The sequence below is a fragment of the Piliocolobus tephrosceles genome, chromosome 14 (genome assembly GCF_002776525.5).
Source record: "Piliocolobus tephrosceles isolate RC106 chromosome 14, ASM277652v3, whole genome shotgun sequence".
NCBI lineage: Eukaryota > Metazoa > Chordata > Mammalia > Primates > Cercopithecidae > Piliocolobus > Piliocolobus tephrosceles.
In genome coordinates, this window is record NC_045447.1 from 44,050,789 (window position 1) to 44,058,430 (window position 7,642).

A 7,642-nucleotide genomic window follows, 5' to 3' on the forward strand; every position below is an offset into this window, starting at 1 on the left:
CATTGAGGCATATGGAAATCCAAATGTTTTTGGAAATCATCATCACAGTTCAATTAGGTGATTAAAATATATATTCAATTTAAAGATCATCTATAGTTAAGGAATGGCTCATACAAACGTGTGTGTGTGTGTGTGTGTGTGTGTGTGTGTGTGTGTTTAAAGACAGGATCTTGCTCTGTCACCCAGGCTAGATTGTAGCAGCATAATGATAGCTCACTGCAGCTTTCAACTCCTGGGCTCAAGGGATCCTCCTGCTTTAGCCTCGCAAGTAGCCAGGACTACAGACACAGACTACCACACCCAGCGAATTTTTAAATTCTTTGTAGAGACAGGGTCTTGCTATGCTGCCCAGGCTGATCTCGAACTCCTGGGCTCAAGTGATGCTCCTGGCTTGGCCTTTCAAAGTGCTGAGATTACAGGTGTGAGTCCCTGTACCTGGCCTTATAAAAACTTTCCAATCAGATGATATTATTCCTGCAATTATTGCCAACACAGTTTATTCCTAGCTGTATCACTAATGCATACTTTCTATTTGCCTTCTTCAATGAGAATTTATTTTTATTTTTTATTAGCACACTTAAATTGAAATTCAAGGTCAGACTTTCTGAGCTTCTAGCTGGAACTTGTAAGTTTTTTTCCTCGTGTCATCAATAAAATCTGCTTAGAAATGGTTGTTTCCAGTTATGAAAGTAATAGTTGCTCTACTCATCTCTCCATCCATTTTTTTTTGTATGACTGACTTTAAAAATGTGGCCTGTAGCCGGGCGTGGTGGCTCATGCCTGTAATCCCAGCACTTTGGGAGGCCAAGGTAGGTGGATCACAAGGTTAAGAGATCGAGACCATCCTGGCCAACATGGTGAAACCCTGTCTCTACTAAAAACACAAAACTTAGCCGGGCATGGTGGCACACGCCTGTAATCTCACCTACTCGGTAGGCTGAGGCAGGAGAGGCGGAGGTTGCAGTGAGCCGAGATCACACCACTGCACTCCAGCCTGGCAACAGAGTGGGACTCCAACTCAAAAAAAAAAAAAAAAAAAAAAAAAAAAATATGGTCTGAAATGATCATTTCATTCATTTGCCTAATGTTGGTGGTTTCTGTGGCCACGCAAACTCTGAAATACTCTATATGTCCTTTAAGTTATCTTTCAAGTTACTCTCCCACTTAATAATTCAATTATCTTTTCCAGTATTCCTCAATAAAACCTTTCTCCTGTCAGGCTGGTCTCCCCTGTATGCTATTCTCATGCCCATTTTATTGTCTTCAATCACATCATGTTCTCTCTTCCAGGAAAATACTCTTTTAACATCTAAAACTGATAGGGTTTCACGGTACACTGAATGTGAAAGAGAAAGGAGGTGGAGATGTCAAGAATGCCTCCTAAGTTCCTAGTAGATGATAATACTATTCACTGAAAATTAGGACAGAAGAGAAAGCCCAGGTTTATGAGGAAGAAGAAAGCTCAATTTTGGACAAGCAGATTTGAAGCATTTGTAGAACACATCCAAATAAAGATGTCCTATAAGCAGTTGAATATTTGAGTTTGGACTGAAAAGACTGGGATAGAAATTCACATCTAGGAATCATTTCAAATGATTGTGAAACCATGCAAGTGGCTGAAGTCATGCTGGATATATACTACAATGAGATATAAGGAAGACTATAGAATTCTAAAAAATACTTTTATTTAGGAGTTTGAGAAAGTATAAGAGCCAGAGGAGTGGGAAGTAGGCAGGAAATCAGGTGTTTTGCAAGCCCAGGATGTAAAATGTCTCAAGAATAAGGCAGTGGCCAACAGTGTAAAAAACAGGGGGTTAAGAGAAGAGAAGCCAGAGGGCAGAGAAGACTAGGTACATGGGCAGTTGGAAAAAGAGGGAAAGTAGCCAGGAAAGCACCACTAAATATTTAACATAAGGTGCAAGAGCCTGGCACAATGGCTCACACCTCAAACTCCAGCACTTCAGTAGGTTGAGGCAGGAGGATTGCTTGAGGCCAGTAGTTCAAGAGCAGCCTGGGCAATATAGCAAGACCCTAGCTCTAAAAAAATTTCAAAAATTAGCCGGGCATGGTGACACATGCCTGTAGTCACAGCTACTCAGGAGGCTGAGAGGAGAGGATTGCTTGAACCTGGGAAGCTGAGGCTGCAGTGAGCCATGATCCTGCCACTGTACTCCAGCCTGGGTGATAGAGTGAGATCCTGTCACAAAAAAAAAAAAAAAAAGTACCATAGACCGAAGCACGTGGGTTTCCGCAGAATTTTACACCCCATTAAATTCAGTGATGTCTAATAGTCATTCAGTTGCCTAAGATTTAGACAGCTACTATATGAAAAGTACCATTAAAGAGTTCCAAATTGGCTGGGCGCGGTGGCTCACACCTGTAGTCCCAGCACTTTGGGAGGCTGAGGCGGGTGGATCATGAGGTCAGGAGTTCAAGACCAGCCTGGCCAAGATGGTGAGATGGTGTCTCTACCAACACTACAAAAATTAGCCTGGTGCTATGGCAGGTGCCTGTAATCCCAGCTACTTGGGAGGCTGAGGCAGGAGAATCACTTAAACCTGAGCCGAAATTGTGCCACTGCACTCCAGTCTGGGTGACAGAGTGAGACTCTGTCTCAAAAAAAAAAAAAAAAAAAAAAAAGAAAAGAAAAAAAAAGAGTTCCAAATTGGCCAAGAGTGACAGTAGAACACAGTCAGGGGCAGAAAAATCTGGTGAAACAGGTGGGGTAAGAAATGTAGCTTGTGCTTTGGGCTAAGAGTAAGCAGTGTATTTCAAAACACGTAAGGTTTATGAAATGTGGCCAGGCACGGTGGCTCATGCCTGTAATCCCAGCACTCTGGGAGGCTGAGGTGGGTGGATCACCTTAGGTCAGGAGTTCGAGACCAGCCTGGTCAACATGTCGAAACCCCGTCTCTACTAAAAATACAAAAATTAGCCAGGTGTGGTGGCAGGCGCCTGTAGTCCCAGCTATTCGGGAGGCTAAGGCAGGAGAATTGCTTGAACCCAGGAGGCAGAGGTTGCAGTGAGCCGAGATTGCACCATTGCACTCTGCCTAAGCTACAGAGCGAGATGCTGTCTCAAAAAAAAAAAAGCTTATGGACTGCATTATGTCTAGGACAAATTTGTGTCTCCAATGCATATCTTCCTCCAGATCCTCAATCTCAGGGAATTGTCCTGTAGGTGCTACAAATTCAACACATCCAAAATTAAAGCTCATTATTTTCTCACCTACTCCAGCCCATCTCCAAAATCTGCTTCTCTAAGTGCAGTGGTGCAATCTTGGCTCACTGCAACCTCCACCTCCTGGGTTCAAGTGATTCTCCTGCCTCAGCCTCCTGAGTAGCTGGGATTACAGGTGCACGCCACCATGCCCAGCTAATTTTTTTTTTTTTTTTTGTACTAGATGAGGTTTCACCACATTGGCCAGGCTGTCTTGAACTCCTGACCTCAGGTGATCCACCCACCTCAGCCTCCCAAAGTGCTGGGATTACAGACACGAGCCACTGGGTCCAGCCCCTTCTCCACATTCTTATGATTCCATCCTCTCATTCTCTATTTCCATTATTACACTTTAGTTGAGGTCCTGAAATATCATTCCTAACTGGTTTCCCTTCTTCTAGTCCTTCCTCCTCTTCCCAATCCATCTTCTGTAGTTCTAACTAAGCAAATCTGATCATGCCATTTCCCTGATTAAAAACTCTCCCAATTGCTGGGCACGGTGGCTCACGCCTGTAATCCCAGCACTTTGGGAGGCCGAGGCGGGTGGATCATGAGGTCAGGAGATCGAGACCATCCTGGCTAACACATGGTAAAATCCCGTCTCTACTAAAAATACAAAAAAATTAGCCGGGCGAGGTGGCGGGTGCCTGTAGTCCCAGCTGCTCGGGAGGCAGAGGCAGGAGAATGGCGTGAACCCGGGAAGCGGAGCTTGCAGTGAGCTGAGATCGTGCCACTGCACTCCAGCCTGGACGACAAAGCGAGACTCCGTCTCAAAAAACAAAACAAAACAAAAAACAAAACACTTCTCCCAATTATAGTGAGGGAAAGTCTAACCTCTTTAGTACAACATCATGCAAGGCCCTTGCTGACCTGACCTTGCTCACATCTTGTCTGCATCTCCCAGTTACTTTCTGCCTCCACACATCTATCTCATAAGACCGCCAAATTTCCCACCTTGTTTTTAAATTCATCATGCTGTTTTATGCTCGATTTATTATAAAGATTGAGCAAGAGTGTTGTGTTACTAAGATCATGAGCCTAGATGGTGGAGGATGACCGGTGCAGGTAGCTGAGCACAAGCAACTTGGCCTAGCCAGAGAGAAAAGAACAAAGATGGCTAGGAATCTTTGGTAGAAGATGTGATCCTCCTTTGACTGAATGTTTATTGACTGTGTTTCTTACATAAGGTATGATTCAAGGAACTATCAGGGAGACAAACATACCAAACAGGGCTAACTTCAAGGAATTTATGATCTGATTTTAAAAACGTAGGTCATGTATAATGAGGTGACTAACATGACTGATTTTTCTCGGGTGCCTTATAATACATCAGATATCTAATATTACAGTCACAAATATATACATTCAAAGATACCAGGTAATTCATCATAAGTATAACTAATAATAAGTGTGAGGCCAGGCGTGGTGGCTCACGCCTGTAATCCCAGCACTTTGGGAGGCTGAGGCAGGTGGATCACCTGAGGTCAGGAGTTCAAGACCAGCCCAGCCAACATGGTGAAACCCTGTCTCCAGTAAAAATACAAAAATTAGCCAGGTGTGGTGGCAGGAGCCTGTAGTCCCAGCTACTTGGGAGGTTGAGGCAGGAGAATCCCTTGAACCCAGGAGGTGGAGGTTGCAGTGAGCTGAGATTGTGCCACTGCACTCCCGCCTGGGCAACAGAGTGAGACTCATCTCAAAACAAAACAAAACAAAAAGTTTGAGATGAGTTAAGACAGGTGCTCCAGGAATTCAGAGAAAGAACAGATTATTTTGGGATAGGGTGTTCAGATTAGGTTTCACAATAGAGATAGCATTTGAAACCTGATTGGGTGTAAGTAGCAGACAAGGAAGAGCCTTCTAACTTTAAGGAATGATACAAAGGTAGAGAAAGAACTGTTTGGGGCAGAAGGATCCAGGAGGGGCATAATGTTGGTAAGATCAGCAAAAGGTCAGGACCCTCAAATTGTGGAGGACCTTAAATGACAAACTTGTTCTCCTAGGCATACTTTATCTAGCAGGGAATGGGGAGCCACTGAAGTTTTTCTTAAAGAAGTAACTAAATGAAAGTAGTCTTTTAAGAAGATTTAATCAGGCAATAATGTGCAAGATAGATGAGAGAAGCAAGGGAATGCAGGCAGGAAGGGCAAGAAGAAATAGAGTAATCCAGGTCTTTGTTAATTCCACTTATTTATTTTATTATTAAAAGGTGGGGTCTTACAATGTTGCCCAGGCTGGACTCAAACTCCTGGGCTCAAGAAATCCTCCTGTCTCAGCCTCCCAAGTAGCCAGGATTACAGGCATGCACTATTGCACCTAGGTTAATAGAGGGCTTTGATGCCTGATTTTCTTGATTCTAAAACACTATTGATATAATAGTTTTTATAATAAAAACTCTACCTTAAATGTTTACATCGATTATAAATATTGATTTTAGGTATGTAAAATCATTAAAAAAAGCATCTCAGAATTAAGGAAATAAGATGATAAGACCTGAACTAAGGCCAGGTGCAGTGGCTTATGTCTGTAATCCCAACACTTTGGAAGGCAGAGGTAGGAGGATAACTTGAGGCCAGGAGTTCGAGACCAACCTGGGCAACAAAGCGAGACCCTGTCTCTACAAAAGTTTTGATAAATTAGCTAGGCATGGTGGCATGTGCTTTAAGTCCCAGCTACTTGGGAGGCTGGGGTCACAGGATCACTTGAGCCCAGGAGTTTGAGGCTGCAGTGCACCACAACCATACCACTGCACTACAAGCTGGGCTACAGAGCAAGACCCTATCTCTAAGAAAACCCAACAACCAGCCGGGCACTGTGGCTCACGCCTATAATCCCAGCACTTTGGGAGGCTGAGGTGGGTGGATCACCTGAGGTCAGGAGTTCGAGACCAGCCTGGCCAATATGGTGAAACCCCGTCTCTACTAAAAATACAAAAATTAGCCAGGCGTGGTGGTGGGCACCTGTAATCCCAGATACTCGGGAGGCTGAGGCAGGAGAATTGCTTGAACCTGGAAAGCAGAGGTTGCAGTGAGCTGAGATCACACCACTGTGCCCCAGCCAGGCTGACAGAGTGAGACTCCACCTCAAAAAAAAAAAAAAGAAAAAAGAAAACCCAACAACCTAAACTGAGACAACATTTTGAATTATTTGAAAGACTGAAAGACTGAATGTTAGAAGTCAGAGAGAGCGAAGATTAAAACATGACTCCATGGTTCTGAGTCTGAATGAAAGTGTCAAGTTAGTACCATTAAAAGAAATAGCAAAGTCAACAGGATAAAATGAATGAACTTTTATATATTGAGTTTGAAGTGAGGAACTATCTAGTAGGCAGTTGAACATATGGGCCTCAAGCTGGGAAGAAAGGCCAGGCTGGAGTATGTATCCCAGGAATTACCTACATGGAAGTGATAATGGAAGGTTTGAGAGTGAGTCAATTTCTGAAAGAATCAGTACGCAGAGGGGCAGGGGAAGGAGCTAATCATAAGAGAGTGTTCATGTGTACGGGCAAGAGGAGGAGTAGGGACAAAAAAACAAACAATTTGAAAGGTAGAATTAGATTCATTCCAGAGTAGGGACATGAAAAACATGAGGACAAAGAGGTTGAGGCCTTACGTTCATGCTTAGGATTTTTTTTTCTTCTGAGATGGAGTCTTGCTCTGTTGCCCAGGCTGGAGTGCAGTGGCAAGAACTCGGCTCACTGCAACCTCCACCCTCCAGGTTCAAGCGATTCTCCTGCCTCAGCCCCTGAAGTAGCTGGGACTACAGGTGTGCGCCACCATGCCCAGGTACTTTTTGTATTTTTAGTAGAGATGGTGTTTCACCATATTGGTCAGGCGGATCTTGAACTCCTGACCTCATGATCCGCCTGACTCGGCCTCCCAAAGTGCTGGGATTACAGGCGTGAGCCACCGTGCCTGGCCACATGCTTAGGCTTTATAGATATCAATTATGTATATTTAAGAGACATCTTGAACACTCATGCAGATGTTAAGAACCCCACTTGAGTGCTCCACAGGAATGTCCTTATAGGACCCCTGTTTCATCCTTAGCCACATGCTGACCCCCAAATGTGGTCTATTATTTTTCTGTTGTTGTTGTTGAGACAGAGTCTTGCTCTGGTGCCCACATTGGAGAGCAGTGGCACAGTCTCGGCTCACTGCAATCTCCACCTCCCAGGTTCAAGCGATTCTCCTGTCCGAGCCTCCGAAGTAGCTGGGTTTATAGGCACACAGCACCACACCCAGCTAAGTTTTATATTTTTAGTAGAGATAGGGTTTCGCCATATTGGCCAGGCTGGTCTTGAACTCCGACCTCAGGTGATCCGCCCACTTCAGTCTCCCAAAGTGCTGGGATTAATAGGTATGAACCACCACGCTCGGCTTCCCACATAACTTTTAATGAGAAGTTTAGAGCATAATTGTGTTGA